Source organism: Sus scrofa, chromosome 9 (genome assembly GCF_054392235.1).
Source record: "Sus scrofa isolate SSC_HxYL_T2T_F1_AM1 chromosome 9, Sscrofa_HxYL_maternal_Yorkshire_Landrace_v2.0, whole genome shotgun sequence".
Lineage (NCBI taxonomy): Eukaryota > Metazoa > Chordata > Mammalia > Artiodactyla > Suidae > Sus > Sus scrofa.
The window spans coordinates 82,886,517-82,904,085 of NC_139391.1; the positions used below are offsets into that span (position 1 = coordinate 82,886,517).

The 17,569-nt window shown below is 35.2% G+C and overlaps 1 protein-coding gene across 10 annotated transcripts in view; it reads left to right on the forward strand.

Moving 5' to 3' along the window:
• The window catches only part of GLCCI1 (glucocorticoid induced 1), a 116,346-nt gene that overhangs the window by 1,421 nt on the left and 97,356 nt on the right, over positions 1-17,569 (forward strand). For 2 of the 10 annotated variants that reach the window (XM_084977091.1, XM_084977093.1), the window contains exon 1: positions 514-683. The exons of 6 other annotated variants lie outside the window; for them this stretch is intronic. The gene's annotated coding sequence lies outside the window, so the exon portion shown is untranslated. Of the gene's footprint in view, positions 1-513; positions 684-13,067; positions 13,137-17,569 lie in introns of those variants that run through there. 2 more of the 10 variants (XM_084977090.1, XM_084977094.1) reach the window with 2 other exon arrangements.

Sequence of the window (17,569 nt, forward strand, 5' to 3'; positions counted from 1 at the left end):
ACAAAGTTCCCATAACGTGTCTGTGCCTAGCGGGATAATTTTTTCTTTTTGTTTTTTGGAGGTGGCATTAGTTATGATGTAAGGATATCCTGTTGGGTGTGTAGAGGGAACAGTTTTGGATGTGCAGTTGAAGTAGTGTAGTGTGTGTGTGTGTGTGTGTGTGTGTGTGTTCCGGTCTCTTTTCTCTACTTTATATAGTCATATGCATCAGAGCAGTAATGCACCAGAAACAGTTTGTGCCCAATTCGAGACTTTCATGGTAAATTTCTAAGGACCTGTTCGTGGAGTGTGCTGTTTTTTCCTCCTATTTTTAAGTATGCTTAACAGTTCAGTTGTGCTGTTAAAGGATCTCAAGTTTCTTTTTTGTTAGGTGTCAAAGGTAATGGTGAATCTGGTGGATGCTATTGGCTTTCCTTAATGTTTTGTGTTTTGGTGTGGTTGGTTTATGTCTAGGGACTCAGTGCATGCTCTAGTTGTGTCCTGGGGGAGAAAAGGAAGATTAACCACAACAGGGATGTAAAGCTCATAGGGGAGGAAGGAGTAACTCATAGTAATAGATACCAGGCTAGGGCTACAGATGCTGCCGCTGCTGCTGCTGCATTGTGGAGAGAACCCATCATACTGAGTGGAAAAATCTCTGCTTGGAAGGGAAACACTGTAGAGCTCTGTATAATGTTTATGTGGTATGTGGAATTTTTTTAATGGCGTTTTCTTGATGAAGGTCTTAGACTTGGAGAAAGTGATTGTGTTATGATAGATGGCAGTTTTGGTGTTTTTGTTTTAATATTTCTGACCTGTAATTTAGCGTGTTACTAAGGCCCTTGTTTTCAGACCGCTTGGTAGTGAGGCAGAGTAGGATGTAGTGCAGTGGTATGTGTACAGGAGCACCAAGAAATACATCCTGTAATCTGTATGCACCAGAAGGAATTTGCTCCCCCACTCCTCCCCCAGGTCAAGCCAGCTGCTGCAGAAACTGACATCCTCCAGCAAATCCTGAATGAATGAATGAAAACAACGTGATCGCCCTAATAATGACCACAACTGAACACACATCTTTGGCTGTATTTTATAGAAAAGGCCACCATTTTCTAACAGATTGATGCCATATGCACCTCCCTTGCACATTTCCTACAACTGTATGAAATAAGAGGTACCAGAATGAAAAGAAGCCAGCAGTTACATAAATTTTTGAGTGATTTAGCTTCAACAGTACATAGACTGAGTTTTGGGGTTTTCTTTTAGGGACTAATGTAAGGGCCATAAAGTAAGCACTGCAGCCAGATTGTGTACAAAGGGTTTTGTGGGCAGAGTAAGAGTAGTTTTAGCAATGGCTCTCTCAGTGTAATGGCCATCTAGTACCTCCTCCCCTTTTGCTGATAAACACAACTTAAAACAGATTATAGTACAACTTGTTTTTCTTCATCTTCAAAAGTCTTAATTGCTTAGGAATTACAAGGTCCATCATCATGTATTAATAAAATTTGTGATCAGGCTTAAATTGTCCCCTTTGTTGTAGTATGGCACATCCAAGTTTAAAGCAATTTTAACATACTCATGATGCAAACACTTCTTTGAGTCTGGTTGTGCAGGAGACAGATTTGCATCATCAGAGAGCTTGCATAGGGAATAGAAGAGGCCTTTCTGCTGTTTTTAAACCAGGTGGTTTTGTTAGTTTCTAAAGTTGAAGTGATTTTGAATCTAGGCTCTTGTAACCTCCAGTTCCCTGATGACTACCTTTATGTTACTTCTCCACATCGCACCTCTCTCCTCTCTACCTAAGTTAAAACTGGTAAACTATATTCTGTTTACTTAGCCATTGAAATTCATACTATGAACAGCTGAACGATTTTTCAAATGATTATTCAGTTTCTTTTGAATTCTGCAAGGTTCTGACTTCAGTGGATTTTAGCCTCCACAGGTCAAGGCTCCTGCCGCTGCTGCTGCAGCTGCAGACACTGACATCACTATACTGCATGAATGAAAAACAACAACGTGCTCCATTTCTTGCTCTCCACCTCCTCCCTTTTCTGCACACTCCTCTCTGTGTCTCTGTGTGTGTGTGTGTGTGTCTGTGTGTTGAAGATGGTGTTACGCTGCATTTGAAACTACATTTTAGAAATGTTAAGTAGGTGGTGGCTCAGGGATGCGTGTTTAGTATAGAGGCATATTGTTTACAAAAAGCTTCAAGTCTGTGAGCATTTGGACTGGAGGTGACATAACTGAGCATTTATTATTTTTTGTATGGACTGGTGATTATGGAAGAAAATACAGAAGCTGTAAACAATTTTCTTTGTAATTGTTTTGCCAAGAAGAAGTTATGGAACAACATAATTTCTAAATATGTTAGATTACTGTTATCTCCTGGAACATTCTTAATGTGCACATTTAGAGGGTTAAGTCTAGAGTAATAAAGAAGTAATTGATTATTTCACAAGACTGAGGAAGAGCTGAATTCTGTAAATAGGCACACCTAATTTTAATATGATACTAATTTATAAAATCCAGCAAGAAGATGGTGATTGCCTTTATTTTTGTAGCACAGTTTTAGGAAATTTAAATAGGTGTTATAGTAGAAGATACATAAATTTTCAAACACCTTGCTCTATATAGACAACATGATTAAAACTATCTTTTTATACAAATGGATCCTATTTTTGTTTGCATTTAAATTTTTTTCTTTTGTATTTTTAAAACTTCAAGGTTTGTTATTTATATTCATTTCTTTACTTCTACTATTGGCAAAATGTCATCCTCCCCCTTGTTTAGTTCTGAAGGGTCTTGAAGTGGTGAATGACAAGCTACTGAATGCATCCTCAGGCTCCCTGTGATGTGTTTGTAATAGATGTAAAATCATAAAGTATTATGCAAATAGTTATTTTTGTGATGGTAATACATAAGTCTACCTTTGAGATAAATAGAGCAACCCAAATGAGAATACAGGAGGATGTTAGTGTTAAAATTAATGATCTTTAAGCTAAAATCATGAGTAACAATGAAAAGAAAATATAATAGTTTCTTTTTGAAACTTCATAAAGCAAAACCTATGAATTAAAAAACAGAATACTCAGAGTTTTACTGTGCAAGACAGTAAGTAGCAATTGCAGATCCTTTTGTGGTTCTTTTTTTGTAAAGATTGAGCAATGGGATGAATTATAAATTCTAAAAGATATAAAAACAGTTGCAGGAGAGTACTCTGGATAGAGGATACCACTCATTTTTAAGTGTATCAAATCTAGTAACAAAAACATGGAAGAGCTTATAATTTATATTGCTCCTGCTATGGAAAATAGCATGTTGATTCCTGATTTAACATAATAGGTTTATTTAAGCCTAAAACTTAACAGATTATTAACTCCAGTGAAATTTGACTAGAATTTTTCATGAGTATCTTGAGAGCCTTATTGTTTGATACATTAAGAAACCATGATTATATTTTAAAACAAAGCCAACTAGCATATATAATGCTGAATGACTGTATGTGGTGTGCGTTGTGTTTGTGTGTGTGTCTATGTTGTAATCAGTTAATTTGCTTTCAGTTTATTTTTTCATTAAATTATCCCTTTTGAATCAATTTCATGCTGTACTCAATTTGTAAAATGCCAACATTTTAAATCACATCTTTTCTCTTTTTAAAGATACTCAGACAATCTCTTATTATAAAGTCACTGCTCAGGCTGAAATTCTTAAATATAAGGTCTTCCTCCTGTTCCCCCCCCCCTTTTAAAATTAATTTTCCTAGAGTGCATAGAGTTACTTGCTTCAGAGATTTCTTATATGAGACTGAAATGAAAGTTTTGGCTTTTTTTTCCTGAAGTGACAAGTTCAAATACTGATTTTTTGGGAAAGGTTTTCAGCCTTTGAGAACTGCACTAAGTATGAGCAACGTTCATTATTTATCTAATTTTTCCCATCTGTTAAGGTACATAAAGTTTCTAGATCACTCGGTGAATAGCAAAGTAAATAACTGAATTTATAGAAGTCTTTTTTAAATTCTTAAACTGTTTTATGTTCAAAGATTATATTCATCTTAAATAACTCTTATTCTAAGCATATTGAATATTGAGTATTGTATGCCTAGCATATATAAAAGCACCTTAGTCAGTTTGACAGTATTGTAAAGTTGTGTGTATGTCACTTATATACATATATACACACACACACACACACACACACAGAGAAGGAGTGCTAAAAATTATTTTTTACAGTATTTTTTACAGAAGGACATTTCATTCACTGAAGTGTTCAGTTGAAGTGTTTATTCAGGAATTTGATGCAAATTAGGATTTGTACATTGGGGAAATGTTAAAGGGTAATTGCATCCTTGTGATTTTATTTTATTTGTGATAATGTGGACTAAATGTGAATAAGAAAACGAGCAATTTAGCTCCATGGCAATGACTTAAAATGGAAATAGATGGCAATGTTCAATAAATGGCTAATAGAGGATTTTTCTTAAATCTGAAATTTAAAACATTGCTCAAAGCTTGTTTTTATCAAAGCTTTCTCATGTAGCTAATAATCTGCCAAGAAATACCTACTAATGGCTTTGCTATTCTTAATTTTAGTTTAGTATTTTCTCCAGAGTTTAAAAATCCCCAAACACCAAACCACCATGATAGGCTTTCCCAAAACACCTGTCCTGGGTCTGTGCCTGGCATTATTGTCTTTTGTCTGTAATACATAATTTTATTCTCTTATTAGATGTCAAAGAAACTACCACTGATGCTGTTTCTAGCCTACATTCTGTTTATTTTAACAAGAGGGTGAGCTTATCTGATGATGGTCTTTAAGGGTTTGCCAGAAGTGGAGGAAAGGGAGAATGCTACTAATCAGTTGATGTGAAAAGTCTGAGGAACTGATGGAAGAGCCAGAAGCCATCTCTCTTTCCCTTTTTAATCTTCATCTGAAACCGTTAGAACTGACTGTGATTCTACCCATCATTCAGTTGATTCTAGAAGAGTAAGATTTTTATTTTGCAAAACAAATTTTATTGGATTAGTAGTAATTCTGAAAAAAGTGGGATTGTAATTAATTACAGAATTTGTGGGAAAATACTGTGCTAGTATTTCATTTTATTAGATAGCTTTGAAAAATGCCGTTTATCTCAGGTGAGTGTTATTGTGGCAAATTGCAGGAAGCAAGTTCATGAATACCTCAGTAACCTCCCCTATATTATATTGTGTCTCTAGTTGTAGGTTGAAAGGAAAACATTTGAGTGCTTTGCTATGTAAAAGGCAATATGTACTTTCATTCATCAAGAAAGTGGATTTGAAGTCAAATCTGAACCCAGATCCAATGTTCATTCCATAGGACTATTCTGTTGCTCCCAGTTCAAAAAGACTCTGATACTGGTGATCAGCCATGATTTCTGAGATGTGAGAATTTCTAAAGAATAAGTTTGCTGTTGGTCCACAGCACTATTACACTGTGCTGCCATCCACTGACATTTTCAGAATGTCTAAAGAGGCAAGACCTAGAATGGTAAATGTAGCAAATGGAATATGGATGGATTAGTCACATTTCTTTGTTTCTCAACATAAAAGTGGTTGAGAGAGAGAGAGAGAGAGGGAGAGAGAAAATGACTAAGAAAGAAATTCTTATTCCGAAGGGGTCAAGGATGTGAACCTGGTTACATCTGGCCCTGTGTACTTTTAGAGTCTGTGCTGTTCTTGAATCATAGTATAGTGGGCAGAAGTGCTTTTCTCCATGATTATTGAAAGTTAGTTATACGGTAAACTGGTAAATTCTTCTGGGAATCACTAAGCAGAGACTGGTCTCAACTGAGTGTCCCAGCAACTGGTACTAGGTTAATTCAGCCCTCCCAAGAGCTAACAATTGTAATTACAATTTTGTGGGTTTGAATTCTGAATGTTTGTAACTTACTGAGGTGACACTGTGGCATACCTTAATGATGGATGGCTCACCAGTAATAAGGATGAGTTAAAGAAACTAGTGGAACCCATTATTGTGGGGCAGGTCATTGTCCAAAATTGTCTTTCACCTTACTAGAAGTGAAAAATCCACTAAAATTCTGGGTATGTTTTATAATAAGAAGGCAAAAATTGCTACAGCTTACTGCCTAGTGTCACTAAAGTTAAAATAATTATCAATTACTGACAGTAATAGCCCCTTATTTAGGTGGTATGGCCACAGGGAGAACTTTTAGAAATGGTCCATATAGTTAATTTTAACTTTTACGTTACTAAAATATTAACTCTTGTTGAAACATTTTCTAAAATTATTATAAATTGTTTTCTTAGGCAGAACACATAGATATGAACTCTTTGCGGCCTAGTTACCTTTGTTAATACCTATGATATACCTAATAAAATGATTGCTATAGATAGTATTAAAAAAAGATTGGATGAGCATTGACTGATAACTAGACTTGCCCTATAACTGATTCTATAAATTTGCTTTGGGGATTGTCTTTTTTTCTGATGAAGGTGGAATGAAGCAGTATGTGGCTACATTATTCCTTCATAAAATAACCTAGCATTTTCCTCTAAAATTGTCAAGTTAAAGACCAAAGAAATTCTTTTCCAAACGGTTCCATAAAAGAGCCTTGGAAACAAAAAGGTATACTGAAAAATACTAGATTTGGAGTCAAGAGACTTGACTCCAAGTCTAACATTTGACTTATAGTAAGTCCCTAACTCTTTGCATCTTATTTTCTCTATCTTTAAAATGATATGGGTCGGATTTTTAAAAACTTGCTTGGGTAGGGAAAAGATTCTATTTTGGAAAGGAAAAGTAAGTTTGTAAAACCAGATAATTCTTTTTTGACTTTTTTTATGGGAAAATTATCCCTCCAATTTTGTTTTATTTTTTATATTTACTAGAGCATTTATTTGCTTAAGAAGTAGACATTAAAGGTCTGACATTTTTAGTTTCCTGATTTATGTATTAGCATATTTTGCTTATGTGCTATTTAAACATTTTTTGTTAAAGTATACTTGATTTACAGTGTGGTGCCAATTTCTGCTATATAACAAAGTGATCCAGTCATACATATATATGCATTTTTTCCTCATATATCTTCCATCATGTTCTGTCTCAAGAGATTGAATAATTCCATGTGCTTTGCAATAGGATCTCGTTGCTTATCCATTCTAAATATAAGAGTTTGTGTCTACTAACCCCATGCTCCCAGTCCATCCCATTCCCTCCTCTCTCCCACTTGGCAACAACAAGTCTGTTCTCTATGTCTGTGCGTCTGTTTCTGTTATGTAAATAGGTTCATTTGTGCCATATTTTAAATTCCACGTTTAAGTCATATCATATGATGTTTGTCTTCCTACTTCTGACTTATTTCGCTTAGTATGAGAATCTCTGATTTCATCATTTCATTCTTTTTATGGATAAGTAGTATTCCATTGTGTATATTTACCAAATCTTCTTTTGACATTTTTTTCTCCTAGTTTTACTGGGTATATATCCAAAGGAAATAAATTCAGTATTAACTGACAGATAAAAATTGTATATATATAAGTGAATAATATGATAACTTGGTGGTATATGTACACACACACACACACACACACACACACACACACACACAGAGTGTGAAATGATGGCTGCAATCAAGCTAATTAACATACCCATCACCTTACATAGTTACCTGCGTGTGATGAGAACCCTTAAAGATCTACCCTTACAAATTTTAAGTGTACAAGACAATATTATTGATTATAACCACCATTTGTACATTAGATTCCCAGAATTTATTCATCTTATAACTGAAATTTTGTTCTCTTTGACCAACACCTTCTTTCTTTTCCCACCTGACAGTCCCTGTATGGGGACTTATCTACTCTCTACCTGTATGGCTTAGACTTTTTAAGATTCCACACATCCATGAGGTCATATTTGTTTTTGTTTTGTTTTCCCCCCTGTGTATTTATCTGTGTCTGGCTTTTTTCATTTAGCAAAGTATCTTCCGGGTTCATCTATGTTGTTGCCAGTGGCAGGATTTCCCTTTTTAAAAGGTCGTATAATGTTCCTTTGTGTGTATATGTACCATGTTTTCTTTATCCATTCCTCCATGACTGGACACTTAGGTTCTCCACTGAGAACTTAGCTATTGTAGGTAATGCTGCAATGAACATGGGAAGGCAGATATCTTTTCAGGATACTGACTTGACTTCCTTTGTATGTATACCCATAAGTGAGATCACTGGAGCATATGATAGTTCTATTTTTAAGTTTTTGGGGAACCCACATACTTTTTTCTGTTTCCACCAATTTACATTCCCACCAGCAGCATACAAGGGTTCTCTTTTCTCCCTATCCTCCTCAAAGTTGTTATTTTCTTGCCTTTTTCATAATAGCCATTCTAACACATATGAGGTAATCTATCTTTCTGGGGGTTTTTGTTTGTTTGTTTGTTTTTTGCTTTTGAAGGCCATACACATGGCATATGGAGATTCCCAGACTAGGGGTCAAATCAGAGCTGCAGCTGCCAGCCTATCCCGCAGTGACACCTATGCAGGATCTGAGCCGTGTCTGCAACCTACACCACAGACCTTGGCTGGATCCTTAACCCACTGAGCAGGGCCAGGGATGAAACCTGCATCCTCATGGATCCTTGTTGGGTTCATTAACTGCTGAGCCACAAAGGGAACTCCTTATTTTGGTTTTAATTAGCATTTCTCTGATGATCAGTGATATTTAGCACATTTTCCTGTACTCTAATTTCCCATTTATATGTCTTCCGTAGAAAATGTCTATTCAGATCATTGGCCCATTTTTTAATATAGTTATTTGTGGGTTTTGCTTTTGCATTGTATGAATTCCATATAAATTTTGGACACAGCCAATGTATATATCCAAAAAACCATACCCTTATCAGATGTATGGTTTGCAGATATTTTCTCCCATTCTCTAACTTGCCTTTTCATTTTGTTGATTGTTTCCTTTGCTCTGCAGAACCTTTTTAGTTTAATGTAGTCGTGCTTATTTATTTTTGCCTTTATTGTTTGTGCTTTTGGTATCATATCCAAAATGTCATTGCCAAGACTGATGTCAAAGAGCTTTTCCCCTATATTTTCTTCTAGGAGTTTTATAGCTCCAGGTCTTATAATTGAGTCTTTAATCCATTCCAAGATAATTTTCTGCATGCTGTAAGATAAGAGTCCATCTTCTTTCTTCTGAATGTGGATATCCAGCTTTCCCAGCACCATGTATAGAGGAAACTGTTCTTTTCCCATTTTGTATTCTTGACACCCTGTCAAAGATTAGTTGACTCTATATATGTGGATTTATTTGTGATCTTTCTGTTCCATTGGTCTAAGTGTCTGTTTTTATACCAGTACCATATTGTTTTGGTTACTATAGTGTGTAGACTAATTGATTCTTAATAAAATTAGTTATTTACTGAATTATTTACTGAGCTTTTATGTCAGCAACTGGTCTTCACTGGAGCCCAATATAGAATACTTTTATAATCTCTTCAGAGATGAGGAAGTGGTGTCTTGAAAAGTTAGGTATTCTGCCCAAGGTCAGGGGGCATGCGTAGAAGGCCCAAAGGGTAATTCTCTAAGTCCTTACCTCAAGTTAGCTGAAAGTTGTTTTTGGAACACAATTAATTATGGGGCAGGAAAATATACACAATGGGTTACCCCGTTGCTTATACAGTTAAGTCATAGAAAGGCAAAAAAAAAAAAAAAAAGCTTTGGGGATTGGGTGAAGAGAAAGCTAAATGGGACTAACCTCTAGGGTGCACAAAATTTAAGCTGCAAGTTATCCCAGTGATTCAGACCTCAGGTATGTACATAAGAATGGCATAGCACTTGAAAGCCTTATTATGCCATTAGTAGGTCTTTCCCTTGGTCCTTAAAGTACCTACCACTTTGTTAAGACAGAGCCTGGATTTAATTTTTAAAAGTTGCTTTTACATGAAATCTCAAAGTCTGGGTAAAATGAGGTCTTTTGTATTTTCGTATTTCACAATGTAAACATTACATTTATAACAAACATCATAAGCCTCCGTTCAAACATAACATTGTGATTCTTTTACCATCCTTTGATATTTTAGCAGCATTCAAAATAGTATCTTTATATATTTCACACTCAGGACAAAGCAACAAGTTATACCATCTTCTCACTTTGTGCCTGCTTGGACTCTTCCTTTTTCTAGCTCTGCTGATATGGTGTAGAAAAGATATTTCAATCTTCATTATAACAGTTTCTTTCAGATGTTTTGGCATTTTTCATTGTCACTTGTGCTTGCTGAAAGTCCTTTTTGACAGTCATGTGAAACATGGATCTTTTCACAAGTAACTTTAGAAATGGTATTTTTATTGTTATGTTATTGAAAGTGTTAAATATAGAGTATGATGGATGAAGTTTCTCATGACATTTATTCTGTGATTATATTTACTTTTCTAGTAAAATATATAAATGTATAAGTCGGATTAGTGAGCTAATATTTATATTTTAGAAGATAATGAAAACTACTAGGGCTCAGTTGCTTAGTTACCTTAAAAAACTTAGCTTTTTTTTTTTTTTTTTTTGGTCTTTTTAGGGCCGCACCCTCAGCATATGGAAGTTCCCAGGCTAGGAGTCAAATCGGAGCTGTAGCTGCTGGCCTACACCATAGCCACAGCAATCGAAGATCGTGGGATCTGAGCCACATCTGTGACCTACACCACAGTTCATGGCAACACCAGATCTTTTACCCACTGACTGAGGCTAAGGATGGAACCTGCATCCTCATGGATACTACTCAGGTTCGTTAACACTGAGCCACAACAGGAACACCCTGCTGTTCTTATGTAAACCTGTGAAGTAATCTTTCCATAAGGTACAAAAAGATCATACTAAAATGTAGATTTGTTGGGCGTTTTCGCCATGGCACAATGGGTTAAGAACCCAACTGCAACAGCAGGTGTTTCTGTGGAGATGCGGGCTCCATCCCCAGCCCTGCGCAGTGGCTTAAAAGGATCCATCATTGCTATAGCTGCAGTGTACAATTCAATCCCTGGCCTGGGAACTTCCAAATGCCACATGTGTGGCCATAAAAATATATATGTATGTTTATATATTAACTGGTAGTCTATAAAAAGATTATAATATCTTTAAAAGTTCTGTGACAATGTCATTTTCTTTCTTCTAAAGTATTTTTGGAGGTACTCTGGTGCATCACCCTGAAAAGAATGAACTGCCTTTTCCTGCTTAAAGTCAGATTATTTCATTTTAAGTGTCTAATGCTTTCTAAACAGGGATTAGCAGACATTGCTAAATGCAGTTTTATTAGCATTGTAAAATTGGGGAGTTAGGCTACACTCGGGAATAAGGTTTTGGAAAAAACGACAATGTTCTGCAATATTTTTATCAGATAGCTTTTAAAAAAATTATTTTAAAAATTCTATTCATTCTTTACATACCTAAGTGACCCATTATTAAAAGACACCTGGTCAGTTGATTGCGTTTGCTTTTACTCTTTGTCTTTTTTGGTTAGCATATGGCCAAAGATGAGTGTAGCTTTAATGTAATTTTAGTGATAATTGTTCATAAATTCAAGAAATTTTTATTTTTCAGGTATTGTAGTTGTTGGCAGTATGTTGATGAATAAAACTAATGGGTTTTCTCCGTCTTTTACAAAATAAATACTTATAGAGTCCTTATTATGTCTGAGGAGTTCAGTTTAAAGTTACAGAATACATATTCTAGGTGCAGTTGGGGTGCTCACATTCATATTTCTCAACAAGGTCAAGTCATTTAAAATTGGCCAAGAATTTGAACCACTCTTTTCTCTGAGCTTTGGCCTTCATATATGAATTATTATGTTCCTATGCTCATTTTTCAAGATTAGGTTGATGCTAAATACTTGTTTTCTGTATTTTTCCCTTATTAAATGAAGCTTAGGAGAGCTAGTTTCATCTTGTGGCTTCTATTATACGTATAGGTCTAAGATGTACTACTATCTGGACATATTATAATATTCTGCTAAACTTTGGCCTAGGATGGTGGTGTTGAAACTTTCTCTCTCTACACATACATATACACACTTCCTTTCAGAATTCTGAACTTTATTGTTGGATGTGACTTCTGATGCAGAAATGTAGTAATGTTGTATGTAATACTTGGCTAGTGGTGCCATGTGAGGCTATTGAGATCAGTAACTTTTCAGTGTTATTACTGAGCTAGAATGGCAAATAAGCTTTGGGTATGTTTTTTGCCATTTACTTGACATCTTGATTGAATGCACAATGACTTTTTATCTTTATTATACTCCGAATGTATTTGTTTTCAATTTTTTATCTATTTGTAGTTTTTACTTTCAAGAATTATTGGCTTTATAGCCTTTAGTTTTATTACAATTAAGATATGTTAATCTTTAGGACAGTTGCTCTATTCTACTTTGTACTAAGCCATGTTGTCAAAAAATAACATTTTTATGCAGATATTCCTATGTAATGGAATAAGTATTATACTTATTTACTGGTAAAACAGATGTTAGGTGAATCATATTTTCTAGGTTGATATTTTTTATGTTGCACATTGAACAGTTGAGTATAATCATTTAATCATCTAAAGTTGCTTGTAACAATTTCGGAAATAGAAAGGCATAGGAAAAATTGTGAAATAAATTGCTGTTAGTATTTGTTTTGTTCATTTTAAAATATTATATCATTTTTGAATTTAAATGCCTCAAAACGTAAAAGAAAGGAAATACGTAGTAAGGTAGCTTAATCTTTGATTTACTCACTATATTATTCCCAGAGTTAATACAGCAGTTCTAGAGGCTTTGACAGTTTAGCTATTGAAGGTAATTTTGGTGCATGTGCATGCTTCACCAAATAGCACCTTGTTATTTTTAGCGTTCTAACATCCAGCATGGTGTCTAGTGCAATAATTATTTGTTAAATCCTCACATAGGATTTACGTAGAGATTTCTCTTTTAGCTCTCTATGTAGCTGGGTTCCAATCACTCAACAGTGGTTACTATATCATGCAGTTCTATAACTGTCTGACAGATGAAAATTAATAGATTATACTTGTGTTGCCTTTTTTTCTAAATCGTCTGATGATTTAGATAACTGATGGCTTTTATCTTCATTTAGGGCCTATCATTCACAAGTGGTGTGTAAACTTGGAAAAGCACTGATTTAGACCTTCACATAAAATAGGAGGTGGGTGCTCTTGCTGGAAGAAATAGGTGGGATAGAGATATGTGATATAAGGACAGTCTGGGTTGTTTTTGTTTCTTGTTTTTTTTTTTTTTTTTGGCCACACCTGCTGCATGTGGAAGTTCCTGGGCCAGGGATTGAACCTGTGCCACAGCAGTGACAGCACTGAATCCTTAACCCACTGAGCCACCAGGGAACTCCATGGCTAGTCCAATTTTGAAAGATGAAAAATACACTTAAACAGTGAGTTTCTAAGTTACATTTAGAGTTTTTAAGTGTATTTTGGTCTAGTAAGGTTCCATGGAATCAATTTTTTTAAATTTTTAATTAAAATACAGTTGGTTTATAGTGTATGGAATCAGTTTCTGAAGTCGTTATATTTGGAGAAACAAAAATTTGATGGGCAGTTTCAATTAAAACTATGCAAGTTTTTAGATTCATCATAAAGATCTTGATTACAGCAAGTAAGGAAATTACAAAATTATATGTTGTGTTTTATTATAATGTAAAATTTTTTTAATTACAGAGCAGATTTTGGGGTGGTTATTTGCTTTAGAGAATATCTAATTTATGTGCAAGTAAAATTATTCAATTTACCAAAGTGTTATTTACACAAACTTTTTAGGAAGTCAGTTTCACAAGGTTGAGGTTCATCTGAGGTTGTAAAAATATATTACTGAATAGTGTAATTTCTCATTGCTACATAAAATGTTCTACTGACATTTAGCAGAATTAACTAATATCCTGAGAAGTTGTTATAAATGAACATGAATAGATATTTTCCATTGCCTTTCTAATCTGAGTTTAAAAATTCTAAGAAATTTTGTATTCGAATATTATTCCCAAAAGGGAGAGAATTCATTCTTAATAATGACTTTCTCATGTTTTTCTGTGGAACAGTGTGCTTTTAAATTAGATAACTATCCCAAGATTTTTTCTGGATTATTTTGTCCTTATTAGAAGTGGTTATTGGAGTTCCCACTATGGCACAGTGATTAAGAATCTGAATGCAGCAGATCCTGCCGTTGCTGATGTGCAGGATCGATCCCAGGCCTGGTGCAGTGGGCTAAAGGATCTAGCATTGCCGCAGTTGCGGCTCAGATTCAGTTCCTGGTCTGGGCACTTCCATGTGCTATGGGTGAGGCCTTAAAAAAAAAAAAGTAGTTATATTTGACTTATAATTTCCTACCAAACTGTTCCTAACCAGCTTCATGGAGGAAGTATTTCTTCCTTCGTGAAAAACTTTCACCAAACCTACTGTTATTAATGTCAGGACAAAGCAATAAGTAAGCCTAATTAGACTAGGAATATGATTAGTATTGTGAATTATGATTTTATTGATACCTATATATTCCTACAGTTTTATTTTAACTTAAAATTTCTGTATATATTTAAGGACTAAGAAATGAGTCAACCTATCTGATTATACCTAATGTGTACACAGTATCTGTGTGTGTGTTACGTATGCCTTCAAATGCTCTACCACTGAGCTATACCCCCGAGCTATACCCTCCGTTGTGTGGTATGTATGTATTTGTATAGGAGAGAGAATACCGTAAAGTTTGCATTCCTTTCTCAGCAATCACTGGGTAATCACTAGCTCCTGATACTTTCTTCATACAGAATAGAAATTCATGCTCATTTTTTCATAATGCTGTAATTAATTTTAATATACTGAGTAGTAGTGACTTAGGGACTTGACTTACCTCAATTAAGAGAAAACCAGTGAACATCTAACTAGATGAGAATCCTGAAGATTTTCCTTGTGGTTATGGGGAAATCGACTATTTCTTTCTGGCAGCATGTTTTTTTAATTAATTAATTTATTAATCTATTTTATTTATTAGGGCCACACCCGCATATGGAAGTTCCCAGGTTAGGGGGTGAATCAGAGCTACAGCCTCTGGCCTGCACCAGAGCCACAGCAACACAGGATCTGAGCTGTGTCTGCGATCTACACCACAGCTCATGGCAATGCTGGATCCTTAACCCACTGAGCAAGGCCAGGGATCGAACCCACATCCTCATGGTTACTAGTCGGGTTTGTTAACCACTGAGCCACGACAGGAACTCCTAGAGAGGGTATTCTTACAGGTGGTAACTGTGTATAGCAAATTAAAACAAACATGATGCTTACATACTAAGTTTGTATTTCTGAATATTTTAAAATAACTGTCTTTGGATGTTCTGCTCATGCTCTTTACCTTCTTGCTGATCTTGTTACCATCTGTATAAAATTTTTTATTTTTTAAAATTTTATTTTATCTTTTTGTCTTTTTAGGACTGCATCTGCAGCATATGGAGGTTCCCAGGCTAGGGATATAATAGGAGCTACAGCTGCTGACCTATGCCAGAGCCACAGCAATGCCGGATCCTTAACCCACTGAGCAGGGCCAGGGATCGAACCCACAACCTCATGGTTCCTAGTCAGATTCGTTTCTGCTGTGCCACGATGGGGATTCCTATTTTTTATTTTTTTGCTTTTTAGGGCAGCACCTGCGGTGTGTGGAAGTTAACTGGCTAGGGATCAAATCAGATTTGCAGCTGCTCGCCTACACACAGCCATAGCAATTGCTGGATCCTTAACCCACCAAGCAAGGCTGGGGATCAAACCCACATCGTCTTGGATACTAGTTGGATTCATTTCTGCTGAGCCACAACAGGAACTCCTACAAAATTTTAATTTAGAGTATATTTCCTCTGTGTTTCACATAGTAAAATACATCATACTCTGTTAGATAACATACTTTGGAAAAAGGTGCTTAGTGTATTTTTCTGTGCTGCCAAATTGGGGTTATGTGCTTTACTTATATGTGATAAGATATTATTAGAAGTATAGTTAATTAGTATAAGAGTATCGAATAATTTAGGTTTAAATTCAGAGACTTGGTACAGAAATGGAGTTGAATAGTTTGTTTATTGCTGCTATGAAACACACCCTTGGTAAAGACTTTCAGACTTAGAGCATCACTGGATTGGCTCCTTAACTTCCTTACAGCATGATTGATTTTTCCTGCTCCCTCATTTCTCCCTTTCTACTGATCACCATATCTTATTCCATCTCCTCAGAATTATATCCTAAATCTGGTAACTTCTTTCCATCCCCTCATGTCTTCATTATTAACTTAATTGTTTGGTTTGTTAGAACTGCTGCCTCTTAAATGGTTCCACTGCCATTAGTCTCCCATCTTTAATTTACATATTGCATTGCTTACACAGTCCTTCTTTTAAAAATTAAAAAAAAAAAGATTCCTGAAGTTTAAAGTTTTTACCTTGACAAAAAGACTCATCTAAGCATCCTTCATTGTGTACTTCTAGTTCTTTGCAAACTGACTTCACTTTATTAAAAATGCTTTTATCCTTTAATAGCTCCATACTTTGTTTGTTGTCAGGGTAAGGTAATCTGTTGATTACCTTAAGTTAGATTATCCTATTTGAGATGACAATTGTAATAATTCAGTGACACTTACTCCAAAATTTGACTTAAACTATCTCCAGTGGTAATTCAGACAGATGGGGTTAAGACCTTCTCTAGTACAGATTTCTAAGTATTCACCAAATCCTGTTTTGTTTCCCTATTGAGCCCACATCTAGACTGTTTTTTCTAATCCTTGCAGTTATATAAGGCTATGTAGTCTACAACACTTTCAGGTGTGTTCAATGAAAAGCTGTAGTCTGAGCCTCCTAATTCTTTGTCTTCCCTCATCTGCCATCTGGATGCAGGGAATCTAGCAGAGAACGCCAACTATTAGATGAAGGCATAAGATGAAGGAAGTTTGAATCCCTGAATGATCATGCAGAAGGCTCTATATCAGCTGTGAAGATACACATTGGTTTTTATTTTGATAAGCCACTAATTAAAAAAAATGTAACCATTAGCATCACTAATTTATTGTACCTCTCAGTTTAAAGAAAGGTAGAGCTTTGAAAACTCACCTTGGGAGTCTCACTCCTACCTCCTGTGATCCATCATTTTGGCCAGTGTGATTCATTGTTGTCTATGCTTCTGTCACTATTCAAGAGACACTTCATCAAGTTCAATTGTGATCTTGGTGGAATGTATTTTTATATGATTTGGTATTTATTTCACTAACTGAGGATCCTATGACTACTCTTTGATTAAAAATTTAAGACACTATTTTTTTGAAAAGTTCAGGGATATTTTGAGCAATAAAATATTTTAAGCCTTGTGGAAATAAATCCATGATCTAGAGTACAGGGCAGGACATGAAGTAGAGAGTATTTGTTAAATGGTCTTGTTATTTTTTATAAACATGTTATTTTTCTTGGATATGCACTATATGAAGAGTTCTATATTATACAAATGTATCCTAATTACCTGTTTGTGAAATACCTAAGCAGGAACATCATAGCCTTTTATGTAAATGTGGAAAATAGGGTGATTATAAGATCTGAATTCAAGTTTAAGCCTCACA